Raw genomic sequence first — 26448 nt, 5'->3', positions numbered from 1 at the left:
GATGACCAGTGACGATGAGCATTTTTTCATATGATTGTTGGCCTCATATATGTCTTCTTTCGTAAAGTATCTGTTCATATCCTTTGCCCACTTTTGAATGGGCTTGTTTGTTTTTTTCCTGTAAATCTGCTTGAGTTGTTTGTAAATTCTGGATATCAGCCCTTTGTCAGATGGGTAGACTGCGAAGATTTTTTTCCCATTCTGTTGGTTGCCGATCCACTCTAGTGACTGTTTCTTTTGCCGTGCAGAAGCTGTGGAGTTTCATTAGGTCCCATTTGTCTATTTTGGCTTTTGTTGCCAATGCTCTTGGTGTTTTGTTCATGAAGTCCTTGCCTACTCCTATGTCCTGGATAGTTTTGCCTAGATTTCCTTCTAGGGTTTTTATGGTGCCAGGTCTTATGTTTAAGTCTTTAATCCATCTGGAGTTAATTTTAGTGTAAGGTGTCAGGAAGGGGTCCAGTTTCTGCTTTCTGCACATGGCTAGCCAGTTTTCCCAACACCATTTGTTAAACATGGAATCCTTGCCCCATTGCTTGTTTTTGTCAGGTTTATCAAAGATTGTATAGTTGTATGTATGTTGTGTTGCCTCCGGTGCCTCTGTTTTGTTCCATTGGTCTATATCTCTGTTTTGGTACCAGTACCATGCTGTTTTGATTACTGTAGCCTTGTAGTATAGTTTGAAATCCGGTAGTGTGATGCCCCCCGCTGTGTTCTTTTTGCTTAGAATTGACTTGGCTATGCGGGCTCTCTTTTGGTTCCATATGAAGTTCATGGTGGTTTTTTCCAGTTCTGTGAAGAAAGTCAATGGTAGCTTGATGGGGATAGCGTTGATTCTGTAAATTACTTTGGGCAGTATAGCCATTTTCACGATATTAATTCTTCCTAACCATTAACATGGAATGTTTCTCCATCTGTTTGTGTCCTCTCTGATTTCGTTGAGCAGTGGTTTGTAGTTCTCCTTGAAGAGGTCCCTTACATTCCTTGTGAGTTGTATTCCAAGGTATTTTATTCTTTTTGTAGCAATTGCGAATGGCAGTTCGCTCTTGATTTGGCTTTCTTTAAGTCTGTTATTGGTGTAGACGAATGCTTGTGATTTTTGCACATTGATTTTATATCCTGAGACTTTGCTGAAGTTGTTTATCAGTTTCAGGAGTTTTTGGGCTGAGGCGATGGGGTCTTCTAGGTATACTATCATGTCGTCTGCAAATAGAGACAATTTGGCTTCCACCTTTCCTATTTGAATACCCTTTATTTCTTTTTCTTGCCTGATTGCTCTGGCTAGAACTTCCAGTACTATATTGAATAGGAGTGGTGAGAGAGGGCATCCTTGTCTAGTACCAGATTTCAAAGGGAATGCTTCCAGTTTTTGCCCATTCAGTATGATATTGGCTGTTGGTTTGTCATAAATAGCTTTTATTACTTTGAGATACGTTCCATCGATACCGAGTTTATTGAGGGTTTTTAGCATAAAGGGCTGTTGAATTTTGTCAAATGCCTTCTCTGCATCAATTGAGATAATCATGTGGTTTTTGTTTTTGGTTCTGTTTATGTGGTGAATTACGTTGATAGACTTGAGTATGTTGAACCAGCCTTGCATCCCTGGGATGAATCCTACTTGATCATGATGAATAAGTTTTTTGATTTGCTGTTGCAATCGGCTTGCCAATATTTTATTGAAGATTTTTGCATCTATGTTCATCATGGATATTGGCCTGAAGTTTTCTTTTCTTGTTGGGTCTCTGCTGGGTTTTGGTATCAGGATGATGTTGGTCTCATAAAATGATTTGGGAAGAATTCCCTCTTTTTGGATTGTTTGAAATAGCTTTAGAAGGAATGGTACCAGCTCCTCCTTGTGTGTCTGGTAGAATTCGGCTGTGAACCCATCTGGACCTGGGCTTTTTTTGTGAGGTAGGCTCTTAATTGCTGCCTCAACTTCAGACCTTGTTATTGGTCTATTCATAGTTTCAGCTTCCTCCTGGTTTAGGCTTGGGAGGACACAGGAGTCCAGGAATTTATCCATTTCTTCCAGGTTTACTAGTTTATGTGCATAGAGTTGTTTGTAATATTCTCTGATGATGGTTTGAATTTCTGTGGAATCTGTGGTGATTTCCCCTTTATCATTTTTTATTGCATCTATTTGGTTGTTCTCTCTTTTATTTTTAATCAATCTGGCTAGTGGTCTGTCTATTTTGTTGATCTTTTCAAAAAACCAGCTCTTGGATTTATTGATTTTTTGAAGGGTTTTTCGTGTCTCAATCTCCTTCAGCTCGGCTCTGATCTTAGTAATTTCTTGTCTTCTGCTGAGTTTTGAGTTTTTTTGATCTTGCTCCTCTAGCTCTTTCAATTTTGACGATAGGGTGTCAATTTTGGATCTCTCCATTCTCCTCATATGGGCACTTATTGCTATATATTTTCCTCTAGAGACTGCTTTAAATGTGTCCCAGAGGTTCTGGCACGTTGTGTCTTCATTCTCATTGGTTTCTAAGAACTTCTTTATTTCTGCCTTCATTTCGTTGTTTACCCAGTCAACATTCAAGAGCCAGTTGTTCAGTTTCCATGAAGCTGTGCGGTTCTGGGTCGGTTTCTGAATTCTGAGTTCTAACTTGATTGCACTATGGTCTGAGAGGCTGTTTGTTATGATTTCAGTTGTTTTGCATTTGTTGAGCAGTGCTTTACTTCCAATTATGTGGTCAATTTTAGAGTAGGTGTGATGTGGTGCTGAGAAGAATGTGTATTCTGTGGATTTGGGGTGGAGAGTTCTGTAAATGTCCACCAGGTTTGCTTGCTCCAGGTCTGAGTTCAAGCCCTGGGTATCCTTGTTGATTTTCTGTCTGGTTGATCTGTCTAATATTGACAGTGGAGTGTTAAAGTCTCCCACTATTATTGTGTGGGAGTCTAAGTCCTTCTGTAAGTCATTAAGAACTTGCCTTATGTATCTGGGTGCTCCTGTGTTGGGTCCATATATGTTTAGGATCGTTAGCTCTTCTTGTTGTATCGATCCTTTTACCATTATGTAATGGCCTTCTTTGTCTCTTTTGATCTTTGTTGCTTTAAAGTCTATTTTATCAGAGATGAGAATTGCAACTCCTGCTTTTTTTTGCTTTCCATTAGCTTGGTAAATCTTCCTCCATCCCTTTATTTTGAGCCTTTGTGTATCCTTGCATGTGAGATGGGTTTCCTGGATACAGCACACTGATGGGTTTTGGATTTTTATCCAATTTGCCAGTCTGTGTCTTTTGATTGGTGCATTTAGTCCATTTACATTTAGGGTTAATATTGTTATGTGTGAATTTGATACTGCCATTTTGATGCTAAGTGGCTGTTTTGCCTGTTAGTTGTTGTAGATTCTTCATTATGTTGAAGCTCTTTAGCATTCAGTGTGATTTTGGAATGGCTGGTACTGATTGATCCTTTCTATGTGTAGTGCCTCTTTTAGGAGCTCTTCTAAAGCAGGCCTGGTGGTGACAAAATCTCTGAGTACTTGCTTGTTCGCAAAGGATTTTATTCTTCCTTCACTTCTGAAGCTCAGTTTGGCTGGATATGAAATTCTGGGTTGAAAGTTCTTTTCTTTAAGAATGTTGAATATTGGCCCCCACTCTCTTCTGGCTTGTAGTGTTTCTGCCGAGAGATCTGCTGTGAGTCTGATGGGCTTCCCTTTGTGGGTGACCCGACCTTTCTCTCTGGCTGCCCTTAGTATTCTCTCCTTTATTTCAACCCTGTTGAATCTGACGATTATGTGCCTTGGGGTTGCTCTTCTTGCGGAATATCTTTGTGGTGTTCTCTGTATTTCCTGCAATTGAGTGTTGGCTTGTCTTGCTAGGTGGGGGAAATTTTCCTGGATGATGTCCTGAAGAGTATTTTCCAGCTGGAATTCATTCTCTTCGTCCCCTTCTGGTACACCTATCAAACGTAAGTTAGGTCTTTTCACATAGTCCCACATTTCTTGGAGACTTTGTTCATTCCTTTTTGCGCTTTTTTCTCTGATCTTGGTTTCTCGTTTTATTTCATTGAGTTGGTCTTCGACTTCAGATATTCTTTCTTCTGCTTGGTCAATTCGGCTATTGAAACTTGCGTTTGCTTCGCGAAGTTCTCGTATTGTGTTTTTCAGCTCCTTTAATTCATTCATATTCCTCTCTAAGGCATCCATTCTTGTTATCATTTCCTCGAATCTTTTTTCAAATCTTTTTTCAAGGTTCTTAGTTTCTTTGCATTGATTTAATACATGATCTTTTAGCTCACAAAAGTTTCTCATTATCCATCTTCTGAAGTCTAATTCCGTCATTTCGTCACAGTCATTCTCCGTCCAGCTTTGTTCCCTTGCTGGTGAGGAGTTTTGGTCCTTTCTAGGAGGCGATGTGTTCTGGTTTCGGGTGTTTTCCTCCTTTTTGCGCTGGTTTCTTCCCATCTTTGTGGATTTGTCCGCTGGTCGTCTGCGTAGTTGCTGACTTTTCGTTTGGGTCTCTGAGTGGACACCCAGAATGTTGATGATGAAGTATTTCTGTTGCTTCGTTTTCCTTCTACCAGTCTAGCCCCTTCACTGTACAACTGTTGAGGTCCGCTCCAGACCCTGCTTGTCTGGGGTGCACCTCTAGTAGCCGTGGCACAGCGAGGGATGCTACCAGTTTCTTTTTCTGCTCTCTTTGTCCCAGGATGATGCCTGCCTAATGACAGTCTTTTGGATATAGAGGGGTCAGGGAGCTGCTTGAGGAGACAGTTTGTACTTTATAGGGGTTTAATTGCTGAGCTGTGCACTCTGTTGTTCATTCAGGGCTGTTAGGCTGCTATGTTTGATTCTGCTGCAACACAGCTCATTAAACAACCCTTTTTTTTTTTCTCAAATGCTCTGTGTTGAGGGGTTTGGGCTTTATTTTTGGATGTCCGATCAGGTGTCCTGCCCAGCTCAAAGGCAGACTAGCCACTGTTTGGCTGCCGAGGCTCCGCCCTGCTGTTGTGTGATTCGCGCTCTTCCTGCTGGCTCTGCTGTGGTCTCCGCCACGCCCTGCGGCGGAGTCTCTTCGTTGTAGCGTGTTGCCTCAGCAACGGCAGGCTGCGTCAGCAGTGGGCGTGTATCTCAGTTGGGGCAGGTTGCCTCGGCAACGGCTGGCTGTGTCAGCAGTGGGCGTGTATATCAGTTGGGGCAGGTTGCCTCCGTAGTGGTGGACGCCCCTCCCCCACAGAGCGTCTCGGACCGTCTGCCCGGGATAGTTTGAAATCGCGGTTTTGTTCGTCCCACTGGGTATCCCAAACGATCTGTCCCTGCAATCCCCTGGGCTGGGCTACTGTGCAAGTCTCGTTCAGTCTCAAGTCCAGCCCTCTCAAGTCTCAGGTTGCCGGTTCAACAAGGCACCCGTACAAGCGCGCCCTGTGGGGATTGCTGGGTAGGGCCGGCCGCCGCTGCCCCGGCTGCCGGCTTCGCCAGGCAGACCTACTGCCTGGCGTCCCGTGTCTTTTTATACTTGGGAGTTTCCCCGTTCTGTGGGCAACAAAGATCAGTCTGGAAATGCAGCACTGACTCACCGTTTGCGAATTCAACGCGGGCTCCAATCCTGGGTTGTTCTCACAGCGCCATCTTGAGTCTCTACATCCCAGAATCTTCTTTCTAAAGAGGATGGTTAAGCTGAGAAGAAACTGGGTGTCCCCAGGATTTGTTCTAGCTTAGTCTTACCGGTCCTCCAAGGACCAGGACAGCAGACCTGAGTTTCCCAGGTACCGTGAGAAAGCAAGGAGAAGGGAGATCTTACCAGGCAGCTGAATTAGTGCCCAGTGTTGGATGTTCCAGTGGAATTAGCAAAGGGCCTCCCAGACTGGAGCTGTGTGAGAGAGAGAGAGAGGGAGCAGGGGTTAGAGAGCAAAATACCCATTGCAGGTGGTCAGAGTAGATTCCTGAGACCTGATGGTTTTGAGAGCCAACTGGAGAGTAGCCCTGGCCTGAGCCTCACAGTCCCCTTCAGATTAGTTGTCCTTCTCATGCATCTCTCTCGAAAAGTGAAGTGAGAGAAAAAACAGGGCAGGTGACCAGAGACCTCTGGATCTGGGAGTTAGGTTGGGATGAGCTGCCACTGCCCACTGCTTCCTGGGCTGCAAGAGAGCCTCTCTCCCCAACACTTGTCTCAGGTTTTGACACAAAATATAAGAGTCAAAGAAAGAGGAAAGAAACACAAAAGGCAGCTCAGTAGTCAATGACAGGTTTATTTTGGAGAGTAAACCTGAGAGAGGCCTCTGGCCAATTTTGGTCAGGAGTGTTCTCTCCTACAGACTAAGGGCATTTAAGGGTTTTGGGAGGAGGGAGCTTATCTCATGTTTAGAATGTTTCTCTGTGAGGGAAAGTTTATTGTGGGGCTGAAATATCTCTGGTTGGAGGGGAGGCTGCCTCGGGTTGGCATGTTTCTGGTCAGAGTGGGGTTTATCTTAGGGTTGGAATGTTTCTGGTTTTGCTGACATTAGCCATTAGGCTGATGTTTTCAAGGATGGATTTAAGCAGTTTATTAATCAAGGGAAACTTAAAATGGTGTTGTTTTTCCAACATGGCAATCTCCTTCTCTGTCAGTTATCATGGTTCATCAGTTTGATACAGCACAGGTGATTGAAAGCCCACCACAAGTCATCCATAATCCTAAAAGAAAAATATAACCCCAGTTCTGTTCTGCACTTACATAATCTCAATTTCATGTCTTGTCTTCATCTTCAATATTTCCTCTCATTTTACCCCACCAATTTTATGTTTCTTACCCAAAACCTTTTAAAGCAAGAAAGTTTTGGAGTCCAGAATTTTTCAGATACCAGAAGGGTTACACCACCCACCTCCAGAGTCATATGAATCAGTACCCTGCAATCAACACGTTGATATTTCAGTAGCAAAACACCCATCTTCAGAACACAAAAGGAAAAGGCAATGAATAAGTCTTGGGTCAGATTAGATTTTGCTACTAAATGTAGTACAAGAAAAAAAAAGGACTTTAAGTATTTTCAGAAATTTTTAAATTTTGAAGTTGTGAATAAAGACTGTAGGCCTCTATTTAAAAAGAAATGCATTTAAGGGTCTGCACTTCTGTCACTACAAGTCTGATTTTGCATCAGTGCCCCATTGCTTTTTAGCTATAGATACTGGGCAAATCCTTCCTTTTTTTTTTTTTCACATTCAAGACATGAGCAGAAATGTGTTTTTTTCTTCTGCTTTGTTTATTAAATAATATACAAAGACAACACAACTGAGCTTAGAAGGCATTTTTTAAAAGGCTAGATTATGCCCTATGTAATTTATTTGAAATTGGCAATATTACTTATATAAATGATGAGGCTGCTTTTTAGATTCATTCCTGACTTAGCCCCTCTATACTTGCTCTATTTTCCAGCCATAATAGTAATCAAGTAGCATCACATTTTCAGATCTCCAGTTGCTCAATTGCGCCATTTTGCCTGATCACTTGACCATCTTAATGAAAGCAGCTTGGCAGCTCCCAGGCCCCCTAATCAGTTGTTCAGCAGCTGACAACAGTGACAGCCTGAACATGTTAAGTGACTACAAAGAGTAGGTTTTTCTGTGCACATAAATGTAATTAAAGGTTAAATCCATAAAAAATAATAAAATTTTACAAGGAAATGCTAAAAAAAATTGTAATCACAAAAAGGGGTCATTATCATGCCTAATCAAATAAAGCACCACCAATTAGTATACTTGCCTGATAGCAAATCATTCAGGAAAGATAATAAAAAACACATTCTCTTCAAGGCTAGATTTGTATTCAGACAGTATCCCTGGGTCTCTTTTCCCTCCCTTCTCTAGATATTATCCAGTTATTGAGAACATAAGGTAGGTTGGTTAATTACAGTATTAGCCAACCTACCTTACAAATTTTCTTCCAGAACAAATTTTCTGCAAGAAAAATCACGTGATGTGTAGCAAAGTGAAGTCAAGACTTTAAAAATCAGCAGTTGTCTATGTTAGCTTGGCTTGGGTCCAGGCCATCTTGGAGGCTGCCTACCAGCAACATTTATAGGGCTGTGAAATGGTGTGGGAAACTAAAGTGTGGAAGCACTTGGGAGGCTTGGGGAGGGCATTCACTCTTAATCTGTTTCAGCACTGTTTACCAGGTGTACAGTCTTGGGTGACAATTTGTCTGAGCTTCATTCATTTTTAAATTGGTAATGATGTCTATGAAACAGGCATTAAAAGCCCTACTTACAGATAATTAAAACTGAGGCTTGTAGAGCTTGTACAACCCACATAAAGCTACACAGCTGGACAGCTGGATTTGAAGTTGTCTACTGCTCCTACCAACTATTACCCATTAGGTCACTTGTAGCCAAGCAAACACACTAGAAAGTGTTTAATTAGGAAATATTTATTGAGTGCCAAGAATATAAATATTTTGTCAATCTGTACCTGGAAGGAAAGGCCTCTGGAATAGTTGATCACAAACTTCCCGGAGGACTTGAGGAAATCAAGAAAGGTAAATGAGGTGTTAACATTTTGGGGCATAGCCTGTGAGTGTTAGGAATGATCATGTCAGGATCCCAAACTAGCACCTGCTGTTCTGTCCCACAGCAGAAACAGCATTTGTCTAAGATCCCACACACGAGACAGGTGAAAGGATGTCCAAATGACAGCTTGTGAACAGGTGTTTGAATGGAGAATAAGTAACAATGCTGAACCAGCACAAACATCTGTCATCTTACGTGCTCAATGAGGCTCAGCAAGCCGGATTCCTTTTCCCAGGATTGTTCATTCCTCCAGGATCCTCACCATCCCCCATCATTCCTCTTACCATATCCCATCAGAAATATCTGCATAATTCTGTTGCAAACACTTTGGCTGCAAGTAAGAGATAATTTGATTCCAGCTGACTTGAATAAGGAGATTTATTTCACAAAATTCAAGAGATTAGGTAGCTTTCAGGAAGACGGGACTGGATCTTTCACTGAAATTCTCTTTATTGTTTGAATTGTCAATGTTCCCTCAAAAATGTGTGTTGAAATCCCAACTCCCAGAACCTTAAAATATAACCTTATTTGAAATAGAGGTGATCAGGTTAAAATGAAGTCATTAGGGTAGACCCTAATTCAGTATGACTGATGCTTTTATGAAAGGGAAAGGACACAGACAAACATGCAGAGGAGGAAGATGTTGTAAAGACACACAGTGTCTTAGCCTGTTCTCACAGTGCTATAAAGAATTACCAGCAAATCACACTGCCGTGTGTGTACCTATGCAACTATCTTGCATGTCCTGCATATGTACCCCAAAACTTAAAATGCAATAAAAAGGAAAAAAAAATAATTACCTGAGACTGGGCAATTACAAAGAAGAGAGGTTTAATTGCTCACGGTTCTGCAGGTTGTATAGGAAGCATGGCAGCATCTGCTTGGCTTCTGGGGAGGCCACAGGAAACTTACAATCATGTCAGAAGGGAAGCAGGCAAGTCTTGTTTTTTTTTCCTTTTTTTTGAGATGGAGTTTCCCTCTTGTTACCCAGGCTGGAGTGCAATGGAGCGATCTCGGCTCACCACAAACTCCACCTCCTGGGTTCAGGCAATTCTCCTGCCTCAGCCTCCTGAGTACCTGGGATTACAGGCACGTGCCATTAGCATGACCAGCTAATTTTGTTGTATTCTTAGTAGAGACGGGGTTTCACCATGTTGACCAGGATGGTCTCGATCTCTTGACCTCTTGATCCACCCACCTTGGCTTCCCAGAGTGCTGGGATTACAGGCGTGAGCCAAGGCACCCAGCCAGCAGGCAAGTCTTATATGGCTGGAGCAGAAAGAAAAGGGGAGGAGGTGCTACACACTTTTAAACAGCCTGATTTCACAATGACTCACTATCATGAGAACAGTAAGAAGACGGTGTTCAACCATTCCTGAGAAACCCCCATAATCTAATCACTCCCATGATGCCCTATCTCCAACACTTGGGATTACAATTCAACATGAGATTTGGGTCAGATCTAAACTGTATTGCACAGGGATATGGCCATGGGACTGGAATGAGAGCTACAAACCAAGGAACATCAAAGAATACTGGTAAACACCAGAAGCCAGAAGATGCAAGGGCAGATTGTTTCCCTAGAGCTGTCAGAGCACAGCACTGCCAACACCTTAATTTTAGACTTTTGGCCTCCGTAACTGTGAGACAATACATTTCTGTTGTTTTAAGCTACCAGGTTTGTGGGACTTTGTTCCAGCAGCCCTAGCAAACTCATACAGTGACCTTCTCCATGGGTTGTGTTCCTATGTTAGCAAAATGGATGTGACATTTCCAGGCTTCCTGATGACTTCTAGAGGAATATGTGGGTCCTTTATTCCCAGGCCTCCTCCTAGGACCAGGAAAACCTTTCCCACTATGATCCCTTTCCTCCCAGCAAACTTGCTGTCATCTGTCATTGGCAGGATTGGGTAACGGGGTCACTCCCAGAATTAAAATAACTCGTTTCAATTAATCACATTAATAAAATTTAATTAATAAAATTTGATTAATAAAATCACATTAATAAAATTAATATGGGAATTAATAAAATTCCCATATTAATCACATGGGAAGAAATGGATGTTGTGAAGACAACCATTTGGGTCAGACCAACAACCTGGACAAGATTTCTCTCAGCTCTGTCTCCAAAGCTCCTATAGTCCCCATGCAAACAGAGTTTGTAAAAAGACATGTAGAAGAAAGAAAGCTGATTCTTAATTCCTTTCACCAGAAACATCTGGACCCCAGATCCTCCCAAGATGCCCAGAAAGGTACCTGCAAAGCAGCTAGCATAGAGTCAGACACAGAGTAGATCAGTTAGGGTTTTCTGCTCTCCCTGTTTTTATGGTACTGGTTAGTTTCTATCACATACCATTGACATTACACTGAGGTCTTACTGCCTTCACTAGTCTACAGGTGTCCTGAGGTTGAGAGCATGCGCATTCCTTACACCTCCCAGAGCACTTAACACTGTGCAGTGGGATCTGTCAGCATCAGTAAGTAGAGCCAGAAAGGAAGACAGCTAGGACTGCATCCATATACAAGCCCAAGAGATGGAGAAGGGATGCTCAAATTCTTTTCAATGGGAAAAATGCTATATTGATAGAATTGAATAAAACAACGTTGTCATCTCAAGCCAATAACTTTCTGTTCTAGTTTGGACCAAACAGCTACACTGCTAAATAGAAATAACAAGTAAGATCAAATTCTCCTGTAAGGCAATATGCAACAGTTCCTGTTTTGTTGGGGTTAATATATTGTAGTATGAGTACAATTTAGATGAACTATTCACGCTGGAACAGCCTGTGCAGGTCCTAAGACAGATTGGCATAAGCAGGAACAACCACCGTCTTTCTGTAACAAAAACAAATTGCATGATTTTCCATAATCTCCTAACAAAAGCTTATAAGCAGCTTCAGAAAGGTTTCACTCAGTTTTTCCCTCCATTTATTATAGAAAGCAACTGCCTCTAAATTACTGAAATAAATGCAGTAAACATTCACTGTCCATCCTTAACCAGCTCTGTGACTGTATTCCTTCTAATTTCCCACTGAAATCATAATAAATGGGCCTCATATGTTTTGCAGTTGTACAAATGGAGATCGTTTTTATTTCTAAGTAATATATTACCTTCTATAACAAAAAGCACTTAAATTTTAGTATTATTTATTTAATATAGGTTTTCTTGATTTGTATTCTCTAAATGTTAATGACTTGCTCTATTGAATTTTCTCTTCTAAAATACGTCCAAAAGAGTTACTGCACAACAGAAGCAACAAATGCTATAAAGCATTCAATCACAGATTAACTTCCCTTTCCTCCTGCCACCAAAATGACTAATCATACACTCAGTTGTGTTGAAGGAATTACTAAGAAATTTAAAGAAACAACTCGCTTGGTAATTTTTTAAATTATTTGTCAGATAGAGTATATGACATTTTTAATAGAATCCAGGTTTATTTTAATATTTAAAACTATTAGTTCAATTAATATTGCTGAAATCTTTATCAGTTTTTGGTTTATATTGTCTTTCACATATTTTTAATTTTGTCATGAAATATTTGACTTGCAAAATGGTCTGAAGAATAATAAAACATACCCTTCTGTGGCCATACTCAACTCAGCAAGCACTGGATTAGCAATAGACCTGAAGTTCTTGGGTGTCCCTCCCTGATCACTCTCCTCTCACTCTCCCATGGAGAATCACTTTTCTGAATTTTATGTGTGTGATATTAATGCATTTTTTTATACTTTTAATGCATATATAGACATCAACCAAAAATCACATATCTTCTGCATAAACTTGCTTTACATGATCTCATTCTGTATTTCTCCTGCTTATTGCTTTGATTGCTCAATATTATGTTTATAAGATTTACCTAAATGAGTACACAGAGCTGTATTTTATTGTCATTACTGTATAAAAAGAAACTATATATTACACATATAATGCATTCTCTATATAGATACAGCACAATATTTTCATTCTCCTGTGTAGTAGGGAAATTCCAAGGTGTCCCCCATGATATCTTCCCCCTGGTATCCATACCCTGCATCATCCCCTACCCTTGGTTACTGGTAGGATTTTTTAATATGATGGACTTTCACTCCTGTGAATAGGTTGCTAATCATTTGATGTTGAGTCAGTCATAAATGGAGGTTGTCCTGAGTAGGCCTGACCTAATCAGAGGTACTGAACTTTACTTAAAGAGAGAGATTCAAAGCAAGAAAGGGTCTTCTGTTGACTTTAGAGAAGTAAGCCACCATGTTGTGAAGTGCTGTGTGGCCAAGACCCTGACCAACAACCATTAAGAAAGCAGGACTCTCAGCCCTACAACCCTAAGGAACAATCCTCTGATAATAACCCAAATGAGGTTGGAAAAAGACCCCAAGCTCTAGATGAGACCAAAGGCCAGCCAGCATCTTGATTTTCACTTTTTGAGACTGAGCTGAGAGCACAGTTGTATTATACCATGCCCGCGTTCCGTCCTCCAAAAACTGTGAAATAACAAACGAGTGTTGTTTTAAGCCGCTATGTTTGTGGTAATTTGTTACACATCAATAGAAAACTAATGCAACCAGGTGTTGGCTGTTTGTTTCTAAATTTTCTAAATCCAAACAGTGCTGCTCTGAACATTTTTGCATGTTGATTTGTGCACATGTGAAATAATTCTTTGTAGGGTATGTAGCTGGGAATAGAATTGCTGGGTCTTAGAATAAACATATCCTCAATTCTCATAGGTATTGATAAACTTGAATTTCAAAGTAGTTTTACCAGTTTATCTTAAGCTATCAGCAGCATATGAGAGTATTCTCTATACAACTCAAAAACACTTGGTCCAGTCAAGCTTTATTTTGCTTGAAACATTTAGCTCTTCATTTAGCCTGAATTGATTTTTGTGGCTGCTGTGAGAATTGAACACTTTTATTTCCATTTGGAAAGACAATTGCCACAGTACCATTTATTGTCCAATCTATCTATTTCCCATGATTCTGCAGTGCCAGCTGTGTCGTAATGTGGTTCCATACATGAGTACCCAGGTCAAGAAGCCCAGGCTCTCTTGTCATCCCCTTTGCCATTGAATTTTTTTACTGGATCAACCTCCTCTCTGAGTGTTAAGACCAATAACTATACAGCTTTGCTCAAGTGTCTCAGTTAGCAGTCTCCTTTCAAGGGTCCATAACATTGCACCTTATGTCTGACACAACATTAAAACCCAAAGTCTAGCAGAGATCAGAAATTCTCTAGAGAAATGGACTTTTCTTGATTCAAGTTACTTCTTAGCTTTTGGATCCTGGAGTTTTAATTATTTTTTGGACTATTTAACCTTTAAAAGGATTTTTCTTTTTTTGCATTTTATACGGAATTTCTTGAAGTTTTTTAATCATTTTTTTTCATGCAAAATTAGAAACTGAGGTTCACTAATAAATTTTTGAGAAGAAACAAAACCCACAGACTCTCTTTCAGATGGATAGACTTTTTTGAAATAAGCACCATCCAGGGCAGACCATCCCAATGTTGGTCTTTACCATCCGCAGCCTCACAGTCCTTTGCCTTTGTTTGCATTGAGGATACTGTGCCCTCTTTGAATGTCATATCCTCAGCTTTACCCTACCCTAGTCTGCCACAACAACGAAAATTATCTTTCACAAAATACCTGATATACCCATTTATGATGAAGATAAATAAATCATGTGCTTTGTTTTTTGTTCATCATTCTCTCAGCATTCTTTATGCAATGGAGCTAGAAAGCATGCAGACATGAACAAAGGTACTCACTGCCCTCTTTAACTACAGCGTTGTCAAGAACCCAAGGAAGGACTGAAACAAACTATAGCGGAACACATAAGAAAAATCTCAAGTAAGCCAAAAGGTGACATATGCTACAGTGGATGTACTCAGTTCTAAAGTAATAGCAAAGACGTTTGGGAGAGTATTTTAAACTTCTGAGAACTTACTGTGTGCCTAGTACTTCCAAATATCAGCTCACTTAATAAGAAAATACTGCTTCCAGGTAAGGAGGTCTGCAGAACTTTATGAAGATTTGTCTTTAAGGGTGAATATAATTTCAACAGACAGGGATTTGGGTCATGGCATTAGATGAAGGCATTCCGTGTAAGGGAGACCAAATGGGTAAATCAGAGACATGGGGAATCACAGGCATGAAGGGACATATGACCAAAGGATGGCAGCGGCAATGGGAAACCAGACATGGAGGGTCCACAGTGGTTGGAATTGTGACACAAGGGGGACTTTGAAGATTTTTTACTCTTTTTTTCTTATTTTTCCTGGAGAAAAAAAATAGCAGACAAGCTATTTTGAGGAAGGTTATACTGGAAGAAATGTTACTTCTCTGAGGAGGTATTTTCATTGAACAAAATTCAGTTGTATTGATGAAAGACAAAAATTTATGATCAGTTGATAAACCTCAGGTATCTTTGGAGGTATTTTTTTATTTTTTCTGTGAGGCTATTACTGTCAAATGTTTCACAGTCTCACAAAACTGAGTCTCATCTGAAGCTTTAGGCCAAATGGTTATCCATGCCTGAGCATGACTCTGCAATAGAAACTAACAATTTGGCTTAATTTAAAGTGATACCGTGATATACAGTTTATTATAATTGTCTCCCACCCACCCCCCAAAAAAACCTGCAAAATTAATATTATTTCCTTTCAACTATAACATTATGGTTTTTTTCCTTGCTCCTGGTTGAATTTATTTTTGTGGTGACTCATCAGTGGCATAATGATAAAATGATAAAACAATATCCGATGTACTTCCTTTTAGCGGATGAATCATATAAACATGGCCATCTTTTCCTGCTGTTGGATGTTAACATCATTCGTCCACTGAACCACAGTGATCAGAATTATGACTTTCCTTAAAGCAACCATTTCCTACCCCGAAACCTAGAAGTATACTCTTTCGGGTAGAACTTATTTTTGCACCTCATCTTATTTTGGTAGTTTTCCACCAATCATCTTATTTACAATTTCCAAACTATTTAATTGCCAGTTTGCATTAATATTATTTTAATCAGTCTGTTTCATTGTTCTAACTTTAAAAATAAATGAAAGTCATTAATGAAAAGTACTGTCTCATTCAGTCACAATGAGCTACCACAAGCATGTTTTCAGTGATAAAAACGACTGTGTTATTAAATACTTTGTTGAGTCTTGCCTACAAAAAGAGGGCAGTTAGTACAATTTTTTGTGTTTGTATGCCTTACATCTCCACTGCATAAAGAATGTTGGAATTTTCAACAACAAAACAGGCACATGGTTTATGTAGTCTTATCTACAAAAAATGCAGTCTGTAGTGACACTCTATTGTCAGTCTCTCATAGCTACCCACAATCTCCCATCAATAAAACAAGAAAATAGTATGTAACTTAGAGGATTGGTAGGAAGGTTAAAGGAAGTAATAGACACAAAGTGTTTAGCACTGCACCTGTCACGTAAACAGGAACTTAATGAGTCTTAGCAGTTGTTCTTAAAGACATGAAAAGCCAATGTCTTAGCATGGCACGCTGAATTACTAGCAGCACTCAGGTAGCCCAACATTCAAGGTTAAATGACTCGAGAATTAACAGAATGGTGGGCACTCAGTTTTCTGTGTTGTAGAGAAAGTTTAAAACTTTAAAAATAATCACCAATTCCAGTTTAGAAGATACTTTTTAATCAGTCTTTTGCAACTGTCCAGAAAAATGAAAAAGGTAAAAAAAGTCATATTACAGAAAAATAAGACAAACTGACAAGTTATTGCCAGAAGGTAGCTTATTATTAACTATGACATGCATGGAACTAAACAGAGACCATTTAACCAATGATTTGTATATTCATTCTTTCTCTTGGATATACACACCTCTCGGATGTATGTAAGACCCAGAGTCTTGGTGTGCCAGAGGACTAAGTTGCCTACCTCTGCAGAGGACCATCTCTAACATTTTTTCTAGGAATCAATGTTGAAATCCTAATTTCCAGGAAGCATGTTGGGATAAAGCATAACGTGTGTACATGTGTGAGCATGCACCTGGCTGAGCACATGTGTGTGCAGATGAGAGTAGGGGAGCGGGAGAAGGACCCCTAGACAAATGGAAACTAATGGGCTGCATTCTATAATCTTATATTGTGCAATACAGAAGGAAAAGCAGAGCAGATGGGACCAGATACAGAAAGAATCTTAGTAGCTAATTCAGATGGAGGTCTGCAGTATTGCTGCTGTGGTTTTTGCTGTTGCTTCTTTGTGTTGTTATTTTACTTTTCAGAATCCCAAAGAAAAAGGCAACAGGTAAAAGATAAAAATTCCACCTCAGTCCAACAGAAATGTACTTGATAAATTTCTGTGAGAAATCTACAAAGCTGGAAATAAAGTATGCATGTTAATATGACCACCAAAAAGTGAATTCTGTTAACAGTCTAGACAAATATCATATTTCCTATCTCTTGAGGTAATAAACCAGTCATTTCAAGTTGAGTAAAAAGAAGTTAAGCCAGTGGGATTATCCAAAGGTACAGCAAATAAAAGGAAAGGCAATACTGTCTTGGAGAGTGAGGAACGTTTTCCTGTATTATTCTCTAGACAAAGATTATTATTGTCATAGTTCCTGCCAATTCAACAATAAATAAAAACAAATGTTTACTATGTTTGGCCTTGTTCTAACAGAATATAATGTGTTCATCAAGAATTATATCCAGATCAAATAAATTTAAACAAAATTTAAAATAATTAAAGAGAAAGTAAAACAAATTAAGATGGAACCAAAATGGTGCTCCAGAATCTGAAAAGTTCATCATGAGGACATTCATGTTTCCCAGAATCCCCGCACAAGTGTGACTAATTATTCTAGAAAATAGACACTTTGATAGGCAAGTAAACACGTTTATGCAAGTTCTACAATGATATGAGGTACAAACCAGTTCCTAGAGAAGCATAATTATTCCTGATCAAGTCCAGAAAGACATTTTTCTGGATGTTATCAATAGTAATAATTACTGTATGTGATTGCTTTTTGTGTGTGAGACTTTGCAACAAGAACCTTGCAGAGATATAGATGGATGGATATACACAGAGAAAGAGGTGCACACACATGTAGACATCACATTTGTCTAATAGAATCCTCAAAACGACTTCATTAAGGAAAATTGTGCATGTTACAAAAAAGCAGTGAGGAGCAGCACCAGAAATTGATGAGAACCAACAACAAAACATATAAGGCTACAATTAGAAGAATATGACCTAGGGTTCACAGACAGGTGAATGGGCAAACACGTATATATTCACCCCTTCTTGCATTGCTGTAAAGAAATACCGGCCAGGGGCGGTGGCTCACGCCTGTAATCCCAGCACTTTGGCAGCTGAGGTGGGTGGATCACGAGGTTGAGAGATCAAGACCATCCTGATCAACATTGTGAAAACCCATTTCTACTAAAAATACAAAAATTAGCTGGGCATGGTGGTGCGTGCCTGTAATCCCAGCTACTCAGGAGGCTGAGGCAGGAGAATTGCCTGAACCCAGGAGGCGGAGGTTGCGGTGAGCCGAGATTGCACCATTGCACTCCAGCCTGGGTAACAAGAGCAAAACTCCGTCTCAAAAAAAAAGAAAAAAAAAAAGAAACACCTGAAACTGGGTAATTTCTAAAGCAAAGAGGTTTAATTGGCTTATCATTCTCTAGGCTATACAGGAAGCATAGCACCAGCACCTCGTGAGGCCTCAGCAAGCTTCCAATCATAGCAGAAGGTCAAAAGGGAGCAAGCGGTTTCACGTGGCCAGAACAGAAACAAGAGAGAGGAGGAGGTGCCAACTCTTTCAGACAACCAGATATCTTGTGACTTTAGAGCTTAGAGCCAGAGCGCACTCATTATCATAGACAGCATCAAGCCATTCATGAGATATCTGCCTCCCCAACCGCCACCGCCGCCCCCCACCCCCCACCTCAAACATCTCCCACCAGGTCCCACCTCCAAATCCAGGGATCACATTTCAACGTGGAATTTGGAAAGGGCACACACTCAAGCCACAGCACCATATATTCACTCAAACAACATGTAGCAAAGAGAGTATCACAATGAATGATTAAAAGACTCATTAAATAGGTTGGGAATACTAAAGCCCTCTCATACTATGTATCAAAATATTTCTTGGTGAATTAGAGCAAGGACATTTAAAGAATGAAAATGTAAAGAAAGAAAAGAAAATCTTAATCTCAGTCAAGGACCACCTAAGCCTAAGAGAATAAAATCAATTACAGAAGAATGAATTTGAATTTTTAAACAAGTCAAAAATAACCACCATAAATATTTTTTAAACAAAGGAAAATGTGAAAAACAACCTAGCTTACCATTTATGTCAGTAAGAAAAATTTCTAATGGACAAGATCTATTTGCTATATTTGGTTTTTGTTATCGACAATGCTCACTGCTGGCAAGAAAGCAAGCACAGATACTGTGATATATTGCATGTGGCGGTGAAAATTTGTGTAAGTTTTCTGGGAATTGATTTTTCATTATATAACGACACTAAAAAGCATTTTTATCCTTTCATCTTGTAATTGCCTTTATAGAAATCTCTCCTAATAACCTGAGATGCATGCAAAGACTGATCTTCCAAAAAATGTTCTTTGTTGCATTATTTACTATTATGAAAATTTTGAGACAGTTTTCCTGTCCCACACTAGTAGAATGACTAAGTACATTTTGATATATAGTGGTTTATTATACAGTTATCAAAACTATATTTTAACAGGCTAATTAGTGCTTTAAGTCATGAGTGAGAGAAATGGTACTGATAAAATATTTAAAAATGATAAACTATTTGCAGCTGAATTCAGTTTTGATTCAAGTACATTTATATGCCTAGAAACAAACTGATAGAACATTTGAATTATTTTATTCATATATGTTGGTATTTTCAGATTTTTTACTATGAACATCATCTTTAAACAATGGAAACAGGTAGGTTAATAAACAAATAGATATAAAACCTGAATTTATAGTTAAACATCAGTGAGAAAAAACTTTTAAAAATGGCAAGTACATGAGCGGGTAAAGTTCTAAAAGAAAGAAAATCACACACACACACGCATACACAAGGACATGCTAGTTATATTTACAATAAGACTAGGTTTTTGACTTGTGAAATGTTTTATTAAAGTCAAATAATTTCAATTAAGTATTCATAAACAGCTATCAAGTTTATTTTTAAAGTATTAAGGTACTACATAAGCACTATTGGAAGTGTGGCTTTGACATTTATGTCTGCAATAGAAAAGACCACATCACTTTTGATAAAGCTCTTTATTTGTGAACTTAATGAAGAGAAAGGAGAAGTCAAAGTTGATTACACAAGATACTTTTTCACATAATAAGAGATAGATACAGGGAGGAAGGAAGGCAGGAATTGGGTGAGATTTTACAAAATCTCAGATTTGAGACTTTTAGAAGTTAAGTATTGGGCATGAGGAAATGAGAGAGAAAATAGTAGTCACATTTCCACATTTGTAAAGAGAGGAACAATAGCCAGGCAAATTCCATGTCTAAAGTGTGGTTTATTTTAATATGCAAAGCATAAACATTTCTCCGACCAAAGCTGCTTTCTATTTAAAGCTAAATAGAAAAATCTTATTCTTGAGCATAGTCATACAAATGGATAAGAGAACACAGTGAAGTTCCCTACGTAGATTTTATGCTGTTTTCGTTACAGAGGTATTTTTATTTAATCTTCCATTTAAAAATGGGGCATACATCTGTGGTTTTCAGAGCACTATTTTGTAGATATTCATAAAGTATCATTGTGCTGAAATGAAAATATCAATTTCATGTACAATTTTATAGCACATATTTGCCAATGAAATGCATAACTTACATTAACAGAAATTTAATATGGCTGACATTAGCAAAATCTCTTATTAAGAAATAGGTCATAAGTACTCCAAGAAACTTGACAGTCTAGTCTATGAAGAGCTTTAATTCAAAAGTCCCCTATTGGCATAAATCTCCAGGTCTCATTTTCACAGCTGTTTGTTGTCAGCTAGACAGTTGCATTTCAAAATTATTTTAACATAATCAGTAGGAAGTATACCTTTCAACTACAAATACCATGCTCTGCAAGAAAGATTGTTAGGGGTAAAACATAAGTTTATTTAGTTCATCTTGATATTTTTCCTTAATCTAAATATTTCTCATACGGGAACTTCTAAGTCTTAAATTACTGAAATACTTTTATTATTACAATATATTTTGTAATTTTAGATTTGCTTAAAAATATAAAGGTTATGGGTTGTTCATATGTAAAAATGTTAATGAGTACAGCTTATTTTAGCAAAGAGTAAAAAATACCGAAGATATCTATCTTTCATTAATCAGCCAAGCACAATATAGAGTGCCAGATACGTACCCAGGACTGTGCTAGAAAAAAAGAGGATTACAATTTTTAAATATTACTGAGACTATTCATATATATTGTTTGTCTTAGTAATTTTAATAATGGAAAGGGATCAGCAATTATTAGATCTTAAATGTCTTTTACCTGCAACACTCAAAAGGAGAGCAGGAAATTGAAGTCAAGGGATCTCAGCCTGGATACTGAGCAACACAGTTTGCTACCTGCAAGCTGGGGTTCATCATTTAAACCCTGTGCACTTCAGCTCTCCATCTGCAATAGTGGTTATTATACCTACAGTAATCACTCCACAGGGCTATTGCTAAGATTATATTAAATAATGGACAATTAACTACTGTGGGAACTGCAAAGCCCCACACAAATGTTAGTCCTGGTTCAGTGTCTGTTCTCATATCATTTAATCTTAGCTACTGTGAAATCCTAGGCGACTGTACAAATTCATGATCTTGTCCAGTTGTCATTTATGATGTAATATGTAAAAGTTAGCCCAAACAGAGCCAAGGAAAGAGACAGTTGGACATACCTATGTATATTTTCATAACTAGTGAAAAGATTTGCTGGTTTTTGCCAATGTGCTTCTGTTGTTTTTTTTTTTTACTCCTGAAATTATATTTAAGTGTAGACTTTACTTAAAGCAATTTGCTACTGGAATAGGCATAGTGCTCTGATGTCTTGCTTTGCTTCTAATTATGTTCAAGCTTATTTTGACATTTAAGGCCAATTACATTAGTCTAGATTCATTAAGACTTTTTTTTAGTCATCTAAAATCTGAACAATAAACAGCTTTTTTCTCCTTTCTCTTTATTCATTTAAGTGGAATGCTTGGCAACAAGCATATTTTGGGAATTGTAAAAGCAAAATAAATAATGTGGGCTCATTTTGAAAGAAAAAAGCAAGGAACTACTTGGTCTTTCTTGCCAACATTAAAGGCAGTCACAGAATTAATTGAAACCACCAGTTTCAACTTTATTTCCTTCTAAATCGCAAGGCATAAGACACAATTATTTTAAAGATGTATTGATACTTTCAATTCTTCAATTCTATTAACACAAAGGTAATTAATTTCAACAGATCTCTAACTTCAAAAGAGGTCAATATAGAGAGGGATATATAAACATAGCTACAAAAACTTTATCATTGAAAAGTCACTATTAGTTAAACTCTCCAGAACAGGACCCTACACCAAAATTCAGTTAGTGTTTTAAGATCCAGTCATGTGATGACTTAAGACACAGAGCAAAGCACTTAATTTACTTGCCTCCTTGTTTTCAATCAATTTGCCAACTCTGCAATTTTTACTGTTGATTCAATAGAAGATCCTGATGAGTTGACAACACCAAAAGGCAATTCAAAGCATCTGTTAGTAACAAACAAGTCATTATGGCCTCTTGGTTTAACTTTTATAGGTAAGATCTGGTCTGGAAAAATAGACTGGAAAGTATATCATAAAAAAAAACAATATTTCCAATTGACTGCCATTATCCATTCTCAGTTAATAGAATAGTAGACCTTCACAGCTGGAAGATATATAATGTATAATTCAAAGATGAAATAATGTCTTTGAAAACACTGTCAAACTTTCAAAATTACATATCTAAAAGAAATTTCTTAAAAATATAGTTTATCCTTGATCATTTTTGAGCTTTATAAAAATGAGATCACACCATATATGACAAAACATTTTAAGTCATAAAGAATACATAGGAGTTCTGGTCCAGGCGCTGTAGCTCACGCCTGTAATCCCAGCACATTGGGAAGCTGAGGTGGGTCGATCACCTGAGGTCAGGAGTTTGGGACCAGTGTTGCCAACATGGCAAAACTCTGTCTTTACTAAAAAATACAGAAATTAGCTGGGCATGGTGGTGGGTGCCTGTAATCCCAGCTACTCAGGAGACTGAGGCAGGAGAATCATTTGAACCCAGGAGGCAGAGGTTACAGTGAGCCAAGATCATGCCCTTGCATTCCAGCCTGGGCCACAAGAGTGAAACTCTGTCTCAAAAAAAAAAACATAGGAATTCTGGAATGTAACCAGTGTGATAGAAGTTGCTTTTGCTTGGGACAGTATTTTTAAGACATTTCAAAATTATTATTTAAACTATTCTTTATATAATGCTTTATTGTTTTTAAAGTATTTGCATATACATTATTTTCCTTTTCTATTTTTATTTATTATACTTTAAGTTCTGCGGTACACATGTTCTGTGCACAACATGCCGGTTTGTTACATAGGTATACACGTGCCATGGTGGTTTGCTGCATCCATCACATCATCTACATTAAGTAATTCTCCTAATGCTATCCCTCCCAATACCCTCACCCTCTGCTATCCCTCCCTTAGATCTTCATAGCTGGAAGATATGTATTGTGTAATTCAAAGATGAGGCCCAGTGTGTGATGTTCCCCTCCCTGTTTCCATGTGTTCTCATTGTTCAACACCCACTCAGCCAGTGACAATGAGATTACATGTTTGAGGAAGACTGATCTCAGGACAGCTGCATGTTTTACCCAAAGCCATTAAGTAACTCCATGACAGACTTAGACAGCGAAAGAAGAGGCTGAGTACTTCATTCTTGGCCTCACTGCTCTCTCTGTGGGCTGAAGAGCATCCTGGTCTGCATATTCAGTGATTCAATCACTATCTTAAACTGCAGTCCCTCAGCCATTCCTTCTAGAAAGGTGGGCTCTTTAGCGTGAGGGCAGTGATGGAGGTGGCTGAAGTCACACCAGAGGAAGAAGCTTTGAAAAGCTCCTGGCTGATAGGCATGCACCAATAAGAGCAGGAGCCTTGCTAGGAATGTTGAGGTCCCTTTGGAGGCTGTGTGGGGAGGGAGCCCTTTTCCCTGGGATATTGCTTTCTCCACAGGACAGCTAGATGGCTAGGTGCAGCCATGGAGCATCGGATTCACCTAGGAATTGATATTTTTCCTGAAGGTTTCGCCAAAAACGACAGATGGAATTTGAAGAACTGGGAAGAGTGTGATTGAATTGGAGGGATTTGAAATAAAGAAATAGCTACAGTCAGTGGCTTTAACAAACAGTACTATATTTACACTCCAAATTCCAAATCCACAGTATTTGTATTTAGGTACAATTTAGTTTAGCCACAGTAAGTTGTGGCTCTTGGAGCTTTTATTTACCATGGGATTTTAAATACATTTCATGTCATTTTCATTGGTTTTCCTTAACCCTGTAAGACCTTCATCCTGTTAGACTTTTTAGTTAGTTATACTTTTTAGAAATGTAACCTCAACATTAGGTACATCCAACATTTACTGTATGTCAGTATCATCTTGAATATTGCTAAAGCTTTGAATAGCTGAATAAGATTTAAATAAAAGCAAAGGAAACTATACAACAAAATATTAATGGATTATGAAGTCAGTGGGCTTTTCTGAAGATAAAACTATTCTATGAATTAATGCTATTTGATTAGTTAAAAAAGAAACAAAGAGACTTAGTAGGTGAATAATTAAGGCAATTAAAACCAAAAGAGATGTCACTTTTGCACTCAGCTAATACCATCAAGGAAAGGCTTCTATTTTAGGGCTGTCGTATAGTCAGACATAGCAGGGACTTTCTCAGCAAAAAGATTGAGCTACCCAAACACCGCATGTTCTCACTCACAGGCAGGTGTTGAACAATGAGAACACACGGACTCAGGGAGAGGAGCATCATACTGGGGGCAGTTGGGGGGGGGTTGGGGAAGGACTTCAGGGGGTGGGGAGGAATACCATGGGAAGAAATGCCAGATATAGGTGAAGGGGGAATGGGGGCAGCAAACCACCTGGTTATGTATGCACCTATGCAACAACCCTGCATGTCCTGCACACGTACCCCAGAACCTAAAGTAAAATAAAAAATAATACAATAAAAAGTTGAGCTGCTATATAAATTGTCAAGTAGATTTCATTTTAAAAGAGAGAACGTTTTAAAAATGTTTTCGTAGAGAAAGAGTTCTTGAACCAGATAAAGATTTAAAAAGTAGATACAAATTATGTTGTAAAATGAAAGTTATATGTGGATGATATAAGTTGTATTCCCCACCGCATTTTAACATTTTTTAGTGTATATATTTTTTCAACAGAAAAATACACATTTTATATGTATTTTAATACAAACATTAAAAAAAGTCTAAAGTAATTTACCAAAACATGTTTACACAAAAACTTGTATACAAATGTTTATAGCAGCATTATTAATAATAGCCAAAACAACCCAAATGTCAACTGATAAATAGATAAAATGTGGTATATCCATCCAATAAAATATTGTTTGGCAACAAAAGGGAATGAATTTCAATACATACTACAACATAGATAAACCCAGGTCTCATATTGCATGATTCCATTTATAGAAAGTATCCAGAGTACAAAAAGCCATAGAGACAGAAAGTAGATTATTAATTTCCAAAGGCTGAGGGAGGGAGGAATGGGGAATGACTGCTAACAGGCATATAGCTTCTTTTCGGGATAAAGGGAATGTTCTTAAATTGGATAGTGGTAATGACTACACAACTCCGTGAATCAACTAAAAGTCACTTAATTGTACACTTTGAAATGTGAACTTTATGGTATGTAATTGTATCTTGAAAACCTATTTCTTTAAAAAGTTAAAAAAAAAAAAAAGAGTGTAGACCCCTTCCCTCATTCCTTAGTGTTTTTCATTCCAGTCCTGAGAGTTACATGTTTATTGTATACACTTTCAAGCATTTATATCCACACAAAAGCAGATCAATATATGGACATTGCAATGGGACAATACTATATATTCTACTTGCTCTATTTTGACCAAAACCCAAGACGTTTAACCATTCCACTTTTTCTTAGTATTTGACTATGTTCTAACCTAAATTGATATCCACATATACTAAAATACCAAGATATGCATTGAGTCATCAAATTTCAAAGGTCATCCATGATAATTATTTAAGGGTTTAAAACTCCTTTGCAAGATTTTTATGCCTATTTATTTCAGCACAGGAAAATACCTTTGCTTTGCCTTCACCTAACTCTAAGGAGGTCTAGTAGAGATAATTAGGGTCAGAAATGGACCCTTGGGGCTTGAAAGAGGAAAGGATCTTCTGCTATCGATGATCTGGTTCTGCCATGACACTGTGGCATGGGTCTTCAGTGGCCCTGGGGAAGCCTGGTGTAGGCAACGTGGCCCAGCCCATGTATGTTGATGTTTAAGGGGTGCTAGGAACAAAAGAGAAGCTGTGAAGACTTTTGCTTATCCCCCTTTCTTCCCTCTTTGGTGGTCTTATTTTTATCCAATGCTCTTAATCTCAGCTTATAATCAGAAAATACAGCACCAAGATGACAATTCCCCACTAGGGAAAAATTGTCATCTGTTTTAGTAGCAATATCAAGGAAGATGGAGGACAAATGCAGAACTGGAAGCAAGGCCTAAGGTCGGATTTAACAGGATTTCCTGAAAGATTGGATGTAGGATGTGAGGAAATGAGAGGAACCAAAGATGTCTTCAGGGTCATTGGCCTGAATGCCATGAAGAGTGGATTTGCCATTTTCTTGGCTTTGGGAAGGAGAGCAGAAAGAACAGGTTTGGAAGTAGGGCATGAGGAGT

General features: G+C 38.5%; 1 protein-coding gene across 12 annotated transcripts in view; it reads left to right on the top strand.

The window, feature by feature from the left end:
• NALCN (sodium leak channel, non-selective) overlaps nucleotides 1–26448 on the top strand; it is a 388832-nt gene that overhangs the window by 209419 nt on the left and 152965 nt on the right. The window lies entirely within an intron of this gene.

This window comes from Callithrix jacchus, chromosome 1, assembly GCF_049354715.1.
Source record: "Callithrix jacchus isolate 240 chromosome 1, calJac240_pri, whole genome shotgun sequence".
Lineage (NCBI taxonomy): Eukaryota > Metazoa > Chordata > Mammalia > Primates > Cebidae > Callithrix > Callithrix jacchus.
The sequence above is the reverse complement of the archived record's forward strand: the minus strand, read 5'-3'. Positions and strand labels throughout refer to the sequence as shown.